The following is a 13307-nucleotide window of genomic DNA, read 5'->3' as shown; positions in this document are numbered from 1 at the left end:
CTGTAAAGTCTTCAAAACACGAAAGGGCCCATGGATTTGTTGCAGAGACAGCAGGGAGGAGAGATGCTGAGGACAGTCTCCCCTTCCCTGGTGGCAGAGTCCAAGCAGGTGGGATGGCTGAGATGCAGAAAGGGAGTTGAACACACTGCTTATGGCTTCTGGAGGGAAGCAGAGGCCGCCTCAAATAAAGAGTAGTAGGCTCCTGGATTGCCAGTGGATTTTCGGCTCCCCTCCCCACCCCCAAAGGGCCCAGGACTCCTCACCACATTGTCCTTTGTTTGGCCACATAGATTTTAACACTTACTGAGTAGCCGAATGATAGGTACCTCCCCTGGAGACAAGTACATATGTTCTCTTGTTTCAGCCTCTCCATAGCTCTGTGAGGGTGGGGACCAACCTGCTTGTATCAGAAGGCACACCCTTGGCACTGGCAGAGAGCCCCAGATGCCCTGGTGGAGCTTCACCTTCAGTGAAGCCAGATCCATTCTCAGTGGCTCCTGAGCCTAGTGCCCTGACACCTGCCCTCCTTGGAGTAAGAAAGGGTACCAGTGTAAATGCTGCCCCCAACCAGCACTGGAGCCCAGCCTGTGACATCAAGGGCTCAGGGCCTGAGGAGCATCACCCACAGGGGCCTGACCTGATGCACAGCCTTGCGCCTGATGAGTGCCAGTGGAAAAGTGCCACTCTCTCCTCTCCTTCTGCTCCACCAGCAGCTATGTCCCAGCTTGTCACCATTCTCCTTAAACACTAAGGTCTGCAGAGCAATGAAAAGAATACTGCCTTTGGAGCCAGACCTAGGCTCAAATCCTGGCTGTGTGTCACTTTGGACAAGTCACTTCGCCTTCTCAAATGAGCCTCAGGTTCTCATCAGTAAAATGGGCACAATAACCCCTTTGCCTCAAAGCCTTGCCTTGCAGGATGAATGAGATTAATAGATTCAGAAACACCTGGTGCAGTTGGCTTCAGAGGAATAGCTCCACTGTGGCCACTCATAGTCTCTTAGAAGGAGCTCCTAGTCCAAGGAGTCCCAAATCCAATCCCAGGACTTCACATGGCCCTGTCATTTCCAGTTTCCTATCCATGTCATGCTCATCCCTGCTTATCCTGTGCCTTCATGTTCCCTGAACCTCTTGGGGTCATTGTTTCCCTCTCTTGATTGGAAACAGAATTCTTCATCCAGACAGAGCTGGAACAGATGATCTGCTCTTAGAGCTTTCTAGAGAGAATGCTGCCCCCAAATCTAAGGCCTCAGGCTCCTGTATCACTCACCACTCTAAGTTAGAAACCTCAGTCTCTCTGAGTTCTCATCCTCTCCTTATCCTGCTCTCAGGGAGAAAGGAACAGCTGGTTCCCATCCTCCGAATAATAAGCCTGCCATGCAAATCGTTTTCCAAAATCATCAGGCCACAAAGATTCTATTCAGCTGCAGTGTTTGGATTGGCCCCACCCTCATTTCCCAGAGACTGCAAGACATTAACTCACAGACACACTACCACCAAGACACACCTGAGAGGCTGAAAAATCTAGGGTCAGAGGCCTGGACAGATTTTCCAAAAGAAAGAAAGAGCCAGGACAACAGTCTCAGAAGAGGCACAAAGACCTCTCAGCCAGAGACCTTTGAGCCATCAGGCTCTGCCTCTTGCTCACTGTTTAACCTTGGGAAGCAAACTTCCTTTCTCTGGGCCTTGGTTTCCCTCTTTGGAGACCCAGAGCTTAGGAGGGATTTGGAGTCTTCATACTTTTTGGAAGGACCCCGAGCAGCTGCCCAACCACAGAAGCAAGAACCAGGTGGACTGAAGCCTTCCAGGTGCCCAGCCCTGTGCTAAATGGAAGAAAAGGGATAAAGAGTGCCCCCTAGTTATGGGGGCCTCGAAGTCTAGTTGAAGAGAGAGCACACACCCACACATGCACACTGAAATGCACACCAGGTTGAATAATATGACGTTTCTTGAAAACAATGTGAGCAGTGTCACCAGATGACATATGCTTTGTGCCAGACAGAGGGGGGGCTTGGCGAGTAAGGACCAGAGGATCTCAGAGCAGGGAGATAGCACATAGTGTAGGTCCCTTGGCCAGCCCTGCAACATTTGCCCAAGGCAGTGGGGAAGAGCCACTTTCTTCTCTCCTGGCCACAAAGAGGTCATCAGCATCTTTTGGCATTCTGAGAGACCTCCTTATCGGCCAGTGCCCATCTGGGAGCTTTCCCAATGAATTGGGTCAGGTGGTAGCAGCGTGAGTCTCTTACTCAGAGATGTTTGGGTGCACAGGATGGGAAAGAGGTTGGGGAAGGCCGTAATCTCTCAGTGAAGTTCAAAGGAAGGAAAAGGAACTACTAGTCATCAGGGAATGCCCACCATGTGCATTGTGACAGGCAGAGTGTAGAAATATGTCATAGAATCTTCCACAAACTCTGGATTATTAGCCCATTTTGCAGACGAGGAAACTAAGGTGCAGCAAATGAAGAGACTTGAGCATGGGCACAAAGTTAGGAAGTGGCTGAGCTTGGACTCTAGCCTCAATCTTCCTGGCTTCAAAATGACTTATCTCACTCCCTGACTTAGTGAGTGGGGTTGGCCCTCCATGAGAAGACCAGCTTGGCATCACTGACCCAGCCATAGCCAAGGCAGGTATGAATCCGTCTTTATGGGCTCTCAGATCACTTTCTCTCTCCCTAGGGATCTCAGGCCACCAGCTCAGAAGGCCTCAGACTCCTGGGGATTCAGAGGCCTGCCCATCTTGCTCCTAGCTAGGCCTCTAGCCCAAAAAGATGTTTTTTTTCTTCCTGGCCTTCTTGGGTGACCCAGCCTCTTATACCAGAGCCACAACAGGGCCTTCAGATGCAAGAGAAGCCCAAATCTGGCACAGAACGGAGTCTTTGTGAAGCCACACCTGGGGATGGGAAAGACTGGGAGAAGGTGACTAGAGAGCATCCCTTTGCCTGAGATGGGTGAGGGTTTGAACCCGCTCTCTGGCCTGGCACAAGAGGCCCCTGTATCAAGAGGCCCCTGGAAAAGTCATATACACGGTCTATCCAATCATATATAACATCTATCCTTCTGACTCTGGTGAGACCTAACTAAACAGATGTCACCATGACAACCCTCTGGAATTTGAGGGTTCAGGTGAGTGCCTGGCCAGGGGGCTGCTCCCAGGGCAGCCTGTGAGCCTACAGAGGATCCTTGATTCTTACAATTGCTGTTGTGAGCATTTTCCACGTCACCAAAGACAGCTGCCTGGAGCCCAACCTTCTAGTCATTGCCACCACCATGACCACCACCCATATGATTTCATCTGCTCACACTGTCACCATTGCCATTTCTATCAGCATTATAACTAACTTGATAAAATCTGACATCACTATCCTCACCTACCTCAATTTTAACATTTGTTACCACCAGTTTTCAGCAGTAACTACAAACATTGCTAGTCATATAATTTCCCCAAGCTCTTATCTTTTATACCATCTTCTCTGAAAATATATTTACCTATTTGAAAGTTTAATTTTCATTGCTCCCCACTCAGAGAGAACTCCAACCTAACCCTGCCCTCTAGTCAAAGACTGATGAACTAACACAGACATGTGCATGTGGGACCCATCCAAACCAACCTGTATACCTGACATGCTACTGAAATGTTTGGGAGTGTCTATTTAGGTCAGAGCCCTGCCAAGGTGGATGGAATCCTGGGCCTTGAATGGGTCAAGGGCAGTTCCCCCCATTGATCTGGGCTCTGTGTGACTGGAGACCCTGCTGCGGGCTGAGGGATGGGCTAGTAAAGAAGGGCCATGCTCAAAGGGCACTGGAAAGGGGGTGGGCAGGGCCCAGAAGAACCACCTGCTGAAACTGTAGGCTAGGCCTGGGGGTGGTAGCCTTTGAAGCCTTGAAGTTTGCTTGCCCTCATGGCTGGTTCTTATGAAGACCTGTGCCCACATGTCCATGGTGAGGAAGTGACTCATGCCAGGCTCCTGGGCAAGGTGTGGGAGGCAACCTAGGACATGCCTTCCAAACACTCTAATGGGGTGTGTATGTGTGTATGTTCAGGTGTAGGAAAATATGTGCCCCTTTCTTTCTGAGCAAATCCTGGGTACCAAGGCTAGGACAGTGCCAGATCCAGTCTGGAAAGGGTAAGGGACTCTCTGTCTTGCACCCTTGGGGAAAAGCCCTCCAAGCTCAAGGCACCTCAGTAGCCACGTTTGCCCAGATGGCAGCACCAACCTCTGCTCCTTGACCTGCCACCATCAGTTCAGTTATGTTCCAGTGGAAGAGGGACTGGCTGTGGCCACTCTCCATTTATGTGAATGGACAATGGCTTCAAGGATACTTCTCCCTGTCGACAAGGAGCTCCTTCCTTCTCTTTCCTGGATGCCAGTTCTATCTCAGTACAGGGCTGACTGTTAAAATCACTGTTTACACACTGATGGGATGTCTGGAATCTGCATCAAAATAATCTTTAAGTGGGGAGTGGGTGGGGTTGGGGTGAAACAAGATTAGCTATGAATCAATAGTTGTTGAAGCTTGGCAATGGGCAAATACCTGAGGGCTCATGAAACTATTCTTTCTACTTTTACATATATCCAAGACTTTCATAATAAAAAGTAAAAGCAAAACAGAAGAAAAGCAACAACCTGCAAACACCATGTATGTATTGAGCTGAAATCATAGTTTCCAGTGGTTTCCACCCACAGATCCCAGATATGCCTCCTCGGACATACAGACCACCCTTGTTCCCTCTGCCCCTTGTTGGCCTTCAGGTATTTGGAGCCAAACAGATTTGAGCTGCATGCTGGCTAGGCTGCTTCTTAGACCTGTGACCCCCTGCAAGTTACTCTACTTCTCTGAATCAGAGGAGAGTAATGTTCTTGGGATCATTGCAGGAGGTCCATGTCCATAAAGCCCTCCACACAGTGCCCAGTACAAAGTGAGCACTCAGTATGATTGAGCCTCGGCAGAACATTGCCATTTCAGGCCAAGCTTCAGGAGACTCCTTGGATAGGGTAAACAGCCCCAGTTTCTGTTTCTCACACGTTGCTATTCCCTGGCCTCGGTGACTTGTCCTGGTTGTTTATCAATGTGCTTTGGCAAATGTGGGCCTATGATCAGACCCCATATTCCAGATGGTCTGGACAGGCAGAGTACAGTAGAACTATTACCTCCCTGCATCTGGGAACTGTATTTCTATTCATATAGCCCAAAATTTCATTAGCTTTTTTAGCCAACACATCACACTGTTGGCTTCTGTGAAGCTTGTGGTCAACTCAAAGCCCACAGTCTTTTTTTACACATGTGACTTTTAAGCCCTGTCTCCCCAGCCTGTATTTGTGCAGTTGGGCTTTGACTCTCAAAGCAAGACTTTACATTTACCTCTGTTCAAATCCATCTGGCTCATTTTGGCCCCTGGTTCCAGCCTGTTGAGAATGTTTTTATTTTCATTTTTCAGTTCAACATCTTAGCTGTGCCTCACAGTGCCAGGTCTGCGGAAATCTGGTGGTGACCAGGCCTTCTGTATCCTCCTTCATATCACTGATAACCTAGATGTACAGGATGGCATAAAGGCCCAGGGCCCTGTGGCAATGTGCTAAGTAATTCCTTCCTCATTGACATCAATCGAGACTTTTTAAGTTGCATTGCTCAGCTACACATGCACCTTATCTGACCTCTAGCCCAGTTTTCTGACTTGCTCACAAGGACAGTGTGAGGGTCCAAGTCAGAGCTTTGCTGTACTCCAGAGACCAACATAGTCTCAGAATAAAGTAAGATCTAACTGGACTTGGAATGTTCTTGGTGAAGCACTGCTTTCTCATCTCCCAGCTTCTTCTGGAGGTTTCCTGATGACTAGCAATCCCAGAACCAGCAACCGGTTCTCTTGAAACTTTGTCAAGGTTAGACAGCTAAGTGGCTTGATATCACCAAAGTCTACCTTCCCCCATTTTTGAAAATCCATGTTATCCTGCTAAAGCTTCCTGTCAACATAGGTTCTTAGAGTCATGACAATGGCTCCGACCCCATATCTACAAGTATTTTCAGTATTCTGGACTTGGAAATGAAGTCATTCATTTAAAATGACAACAAAAGCATTTGATATCACTGTGATGAGCCAAGGAGCAGTGAGATATCATTCCTCCACTCAGCAAGCTGCCCGTTTGTCAGAGAAGTGAGCCATGCCAATAGTCCTAATGAAAGGTAGAAGGTGTTAAGAGCCAGCGAAGAGGGACAGATACAAGTTGAGAGGTTTGGAGGGAAAACAGCTGATGGGCAGCTGAAAGGCAGGCAGGGATGGCTTTGTGAAAAGAGTCACTTTGGAGCTGGGCCTTAAAGCATGGGCAGGATTTGGTTATGTTGTGATGAGGTGAAAGACATTCTAGGCTGGTGAACCAGCCTAAGTAAGATATGGAGGTGGGGATCCTGCTTGAGGTATGTAGCATTAGTGGCAAGTGATAATCATAGTAGCAGCCATTTATTAAGCACTTATGTGCCAGGGATTATGTTAAGCACTTTATGTACATTATCATGGAATTAAATGCATGCTGTGAGGTAGAAGGTTTGGTCATTTCACTTTACACATGAGCTGACAGAGTCTCAGCAAGGTTAAATGACTTGCTGAGGGTCAACACAACTAGGATGTGGCCAAGCCAGGCCTTTGAGCTGGGGCTGTCTGACTCTAAAACCTATATTCTTAACAAATAAATCATTCAAATCTCCATCTCTTAGCTTCTTTGGAGCTTTATTGCCCTCCTGCTGCTGTTTGCTCTTCTCTCCTGGTACATAACTGTTTCTGGGAGTCATCTTGGGGGCTTCCTCCCTGTTTTCCCAGAGCAGCAGGAGGCCCTTCCTTTGGATCTCCTGGCCTCCAAGTAGGGCTATCAGACACTTCTTGCTGTGTGGGCCTCTTTGCTGGCCTCGCCACCTCCTGACTTGCAGCCTGTGAACCCATTCTCCCATGGCTCTGTCTGGGTCTCACTTTGTAGCCTTGGTGCATGCCCTTTCTACTTCTGAGCTCCTTTGGAAGATATTTGTGTAGTTCTTTTGCTTCTAATACCTTCCCCATTTTGCCTGGACTATGAGCATTTTACCATTCAAGTCTAATATTCTGCTGCTCCCATGCCTTTTGAGCCTTTGGGTCATCATGCTTTTGAGGGTGTTGGGCCATGAGATCATCTTCCCCAATCTTCGACTCCCAATCTCTTCTCTGGCTTCTCTGAACTCTGGGTTCCCAGTGCCGGGGCTCCCTGCCTGGGCGCAGCCCTCCCTCAACCGTGACAGCCGCCCCTGAGAGGACCTGCTCGCTTCCTCCTAGGGTGCCAGGCACCTCCCCTGCCACAGCCAGGTCCATCTAGTGGGCCAGAATTAGTCCAGAGAAGCCACTGGCCTCAGCATCCCTCTGCCCACTGAGAGGCCCATGGTCACCAACGGTCACCAAGGCACCAAGGGTGGGGCAGCTGTTGTGCTTCTAGCAGTGGGGACCTGACACCCACAGCAGTCTGGAGAAGGAACACCAAATCCCAGCCCCCACTGCAAGGAGGAGGCTGTCATAGAAGGTTTCTGGTGTTTGGCGGTTCACATGCCCATACACATGCATAAGTATATGTACCTGTCACAGGATGGTTCCAGCCCCCTCCCATCAGACCTCTTCCCTTCCATCATGGGCACCACCCCATCAGGCCCTGGAGTAGCATCCAGGTTCTCTGTATCTTCAGGGGCCCACATTTTGAGATCTCTTTGGCTCTTGCCTTTGCTCAGAGGAACAGGAAGCCCTAACCAGTAGGGCTTTTTCTGGCCCCACAGGCCACAGCACCCCTGTCCAATCTTCTGCTATCATGCCATCTCCTCGCTTGACTAAGCCCATCCCATCCCCTTTTCTTGCTTTCAAAATGAGGCAGCAGAGCACAACCCAAGAGCCCTTTCTTGCTAAGGAGGTGAGAGAATGGGGTCTCTGACCTGCAGTCCCCAGAACAGTCTTTCTCAAGCTACAGATTGCAACTGATTAGCAAGTAATATAACCAGTTTCAGGGAGCCTTGACGAGGATTTTTAAAAAATGAGAGTACATCCCATGCAGCAAGGATCAATATTGTTTCATGAAACCTTTGTTTCCATTTGATATATATATATATATATATACACACATATATATATATGTACTTTACCCCACACACACATGCATGCACATAAATACACAGATACACATATGCACATATTTATACATACATAAGCTTGTTTATATGGGCTGCAATAAAAAAACCCTCAAAGACCTATTCTGTAGTCTAGCTGTGTGACCTTGAACAAGTCACTTCTACTCTCTGGTCCTTATTTTTCTCATGTGGAAAATAGGGATAGTAATCCCTCCCTCTTAGGAGCAAGCTCTCTGTGGTGTATCTCTGGAAGCGCTTTGAAGACTGAGAAATAATAACATGGGAGTTATTATTCCAGCAGGTGCAAAATCCCACTATGCTTGCCCCCCAGCCCCATCCTTCTGTTTGTTCTCTAGGGCCTCATGGCCACTTGGCATCCAGTGTGGGCCATGCCACAGTATCTCTAGGATGGGGATCGTAGACTGCCAGTCTGAAGGGGCTGCCCAGCTGCCCCAGCCCCTCCATCCCAACAAGGAGCCACGACAAGCAGACAGAACACACTCATCTCACCTGCTGGAGTAACAGAAACTGTGCACTTCCTCTTTGCCAGTGTGGCTGGCCTGGCTTCATTTCCCCAGAAGAGGAGCCCCAGAGGATAACTTCCTGAGGCACTGAGCTTGTAATCAAAGTGGACAGAGAGTGAGGAAGGGACGAAGCTACAGAATCTCTACCTTTGTAGGCAGCCACAAGGACTCCAGGCTCCAGGCACAGAAACACCTGCTCTTCTGCTTTCAAGCTGTGAGGGCATCAGCGAGTCACTTCAGCTTGTTAAGCCTCAGTCTCCTCATCTGTGAAATGTAATCCTGAGCTCTACCTTGCAGAGCCATGGCAGCAGTGAGCTACCACATGGAAAGAAACATACTGGGCCTTTCTGGTCCCCTCTAAGCCCTGCCAAGGTTCCCCCATTTTACCCCACGGGAGAATGCAGAAGAGATGCCTATATGTATGTGTGTGTGAGGTGTGTGTACATGTGGGTTGGTAGTTGGGTGCAACAATATCCTATTTTCTCTTTTTTCTCCGGGCAACATTTTCATCTCAAACTCAGGAACATTGTTTCCCTCTCTGAGGTTCAGTTTCCACAACTGCCCAAAGCAGGCTTGGTACCCCAGGCCTTCTCATCAGGAGAAGGGTAGAGCTCTACTGAGTAGCACAGAGAGGCATGTGAGTATGAGGTCTGGGTGCTGGCCTCTGCCCTCTGGGGATGGTATCACTATGTGACCTCTTCTCTGAGTTGGGGAAAGGGGACTACACCCTGCTCTGGAAGCGGCTCTCCCAGCACCTGGATCCCTAGGGGGCAGGAGGGGACAGGCCTAGGAAAATTGGCTCCTGTTCCCCACAACTTCCACTCTTTAGGCACCAAGCAGCCTGGAGCAGTGCATGCAGATGGACAATCAGTCCCAAGCCTGGGACTATGCAGTGTGTGCTTGAAGAGTCAGTTCTGTTAGAGATGGAAGAAACCCAGGTTGGCTCAGGGCCCCACTCTGGGGGGTGGGCAGAAAATGAGCAGTGGCCTGCCTACTACAGGGGAGGGGCTGAAGGTCAATCCCCCCTCCAGGGCCCTGCCCCCTGGCCCAGCCTGCCTCTGTATCACCACAGTGATTGGCAAAGCCACTCCATGTCCACCCTTCCCCTCCTCTTCCTGCTCCTGCTGTGTTCCTGCTCCTCCTCTTCCTTCTCTATGAAGCCTACTTGGCTGTTGACACCTCGGAGATATCTATAGATCACTATCTCAGGAGGCTGTTGGCCTGACTCATCCCAGGGCCAAGCCCGGTCTGCTGGCTCCTTTCATCTTCCCCGCCTCAGCCAATCTCTCCTCTCCCTTAATCATTTTCTCTCTCCTCCTAAATGCCCTCCAGTCAATCTGACTCCCTGCTTCTCTTTCTTGCTTGTTCTCCACTTGAGAATTCTTCACAGTAACCCCACACTACTGTCTTCCAGAGTAGATGGAGGGCAAGCAGCAAGGCCACTAGAAGCTTGCTCAAGGCCTTGATTCAGCAGCTCATGACTGCACCAGAGTTTGGACAAGTGGCTTTGCTTTGTGGGTTCTGTTTCTTCTTCTGGCAAATGGGCACCAATGATCCAAGCCCCAGCAATGTTGCAGGCCTGTGGTGAGGAGCAAAATTAGATCATGTGTGTGAACGGTCCTCTGGGTGCTCAGAGGTGGTGTGCTTGGTGGGGCTGGTGCCACTGTCCCCTGAGGAAGAATACAGTTGCAGTCGTTTACACGCGGGCTCCCTTCAGGCCCACGGCAGGCCCCATGGGTCAGCTTGCCTGCTTACTTTCTGCCTCCCCTTCTCTGTCTCTGTCTCTTTCTACCCCTTCCCTTTCTTAATCATCCCTCTCTCTCTGCTGTTTGTCTCAGTGGAGAAGGTGCTTCCCTACCAGGTGCACTGCCAGCCTGGGCTGGTGCCTGCCTCCCATTAGGAGGGTGGGAAGGGGCAGGCAAGCTGAAGGCCCGAGACCATGAGATCCCAGGGAGAGCCTGACACCACTCCCAGCGAGCCCAGAGATGCAAAAGGCCAGGACACAGGGACTTGCCCTGGGCTGTCCCCAAAGTGCCTGGTCCACAGTTGGGCTGCAGATGGTGGATGGTGTGGTGGGGGTGGATTGGCTTGTGCAGAATTTTCATGTAATTTATATAAACCAAACAAGTTCCTGGTAAGTTCCTTCTTCAAATGTTGTCCCTGTTCCTTTGAGAGCATGTCTTGAGGTTCCTGGTCCAACTCCCCCACTCTCTCAGTCTCTGTACCCATCTATGCAATGAGAGGGGCTGGGATGGGATAAGGACAAAGCTCTTTCCAGCAGGGATTCTCTGTTACCCAACAAATTCCATCTTCTCAGCCATGTCTCCCAAGGGGCCCTGGGGGTTTCTTTCCTGGTGACCAGCTCAGAGCAGCTTCACTGTGAAGCCCTCCTTTCACAGCAGCTCCACTGGGGCTTCAAACCTCAGCAGCCCTCCTTTCAGTAGGTCTTCAAATGGGTTCTTTATACGAGAGCCCAACACGAATGTCCCAGAAAAAGAGAGCTATTGGGCAAAGACAGGCATGGCCTTGGGAAGGGTGGTCTCAGGACAGCCAGAGAGCTCTCCCAATGGGTAACGGAGCCAGAAAGTCCTGGGTTCCAATCCATCAAACACTAATGCAGTGTTTGATCTTGGATAAGTCACTTCCTTCTCTGAGGCTAAGGGCCTTCATCCAGAAAAGGGGCCTTGCCATCACAGGATGAAGGAAGGGGTTTGTGAAAGTACTTTTACTATACCTGGCTCACAGGAGATGCACAAAAGGTTACTTCCCTCCTTCCTCAACCTTGCCCAGGAAAACCTTCCCTGATGTCCAACCCCTTCCCTTTCTCCCTCCTTCTCTGTGCTAGGAAGGTGGCCATGGGCCTGGCCCTTCTCAGAAGCGCAGCTGGCCCACTGGGGTGCTGGGGTTCACGTTTGGTGCTGAAAGCCTCTTGGGAGCCACACAGGGGAGAGAAAGCCAAAGACAGAAGTCAAAGAGACAGACAGAGAGAGAAGCAGAGAGACAGACAAAGAAATGAAATCCAGGAAGACATACTCAGGGACAGAGAGAGATGGACAGACCTAGAGACAGGCTGGGAGAGCACACAGAGAAAGGCGCAGGCAGAGAAACAGAGAGAGAGGCAACAGGCGAGCACAGAGGGAGCAGGAGGCAGCGAGAGAGGCAGATAGAATGGGTGAGACAGAAAGGGAAACAGAGGCCAGGGGAGGGAGAAGAGTCCAAAACAAAGAGAAAAAGGAAACAAAGACAGAAAGGTGGAGGGAGAACTAAATAGGAAGGAAGGAAGGAAGGAAGGAAGGAAGGAAGGAAGGAAGGAAGGAAGGAAGGAAGGAAGGAAGGAAGGAAGGAAGGAAGGAAGGAAGGAAGGAAGGAAGGAAGGAAGGAAGGAAAGAAAGAAAGAAAGAAAGAAAGAAAGAAAGAAAGAAAGAAAGAAAGAAAGAAAGAAAGAAAGAAAGAAAGAAAGGAGGGAGGGAGGGAGGGAGGGAGGGAGGGAGGGAGGGAGGGAGGGAGGGAGGGAGGGAGGGAGGGAGCGATGGAAGAGGGGAGGTGAGGGAAAGGGAGTTGTTAGTTCTGGGCCCAGCACAAGGCTGACACAGCACATTCTCTGCACTCTCCTTCCTCCACTGCTGGCCTCCAGATGCCTCCTCCCCTTTCCTTATCACTGGGCTCTTGGCTGGAAAAGGGGCCCTGTCCCCTGCCTGTTTCACACATTCTTCTCAGCCAAAGTTCCCTAGCACCTCCGTGTCTCCTCCCCATCCTCCTCAGTAGCCTAGGGCTCAGGTGCGGAGGAAACAGGTGGCCACCCCAGGGGCAGAGGGTAACATTCCAACTCTTCAGTAGCCAGAAGAGGATGAGGAAGGGGGCCCCAGGGAGGAGACTAGCCTGCTTTACTCATTCACGAGCCCCCTTTGGTGCTCTCATTGACTGGAGGGCTTGCCAGGGTCTCAGGGCTCTGAGGTTCTGGGTCAGTTCTCAGGTTTTGGCCCAGGATGACTGCAGAGTCAGTCCAGCCCCACCTCTGATTCTGTAGCTGTCCCTGGGAGCTCAAGGGGCCAGCTGGCTTGTCCTAAATGGAAGCAGATCCCATTTTCCCCATGCCAGCATCTGTCAGACATCTAGGCCTGGTCTCTGCAGAAGCTGAGGGGCTCCAGGAGGAGGGGCAACTGCAAAGCCTGGCAAGCTGAACAAAAGGCGTCAAACCCACTTTGCTTATAGATCTGGGTTCTTTGAGAAAATGAGCAAGATTTAGGTTCCAGGAGCTCTTACCACTCCACAAAGTTTAGGCCCTGGCAGGAGGGGAGAGACAGAGGAAGGAGGGCACAAAGGTGTCAGGCAACTGCTTGGCACACTAGGAGGAGGTACAACTGGGCAACTGCAAAGTCAAGGGAAGACTGGGCAGATATAGAGAAGATGGGGCCTACATTGGCCTCCCCACTCCTTCCTGTAAGAAGACGTCTCTAAGTCCCTCACTCTCTACTCAGGGGAATTCACTGGCTAGGTGGAGACAGAGCTCATATCCCAGCTAGGAGGCTCAGATGAAGGAACTAAAAAAGAGAAAACTTTGGGGAAGGGTGGGAGACATGGTCTCTGTCTTCAGAAATCTGAATTGCTGACATGGGGCAGAAAATTCACAGACCATCTTTGATCTGGATAAAACTCA

The sequence above is a fragment of the Manis javanica genome, chromosome X (genome assembly GCF_040802235.1).
Source record: "Manis javanica isolate MJ-LG chromosome X, MJ_LKY, whole genome shotgun sequence".
Classification (NCBI taxonomy): Eukaryota; Metazoa; Chordata; class Mammalia; order Pholidota; family Manidae; genus Manis; species Manis javanica.
The sequence above is the reverse complement of the archived record's forward strand: the minus strand, read 5'-3'. Positions refer to the sequence as shown.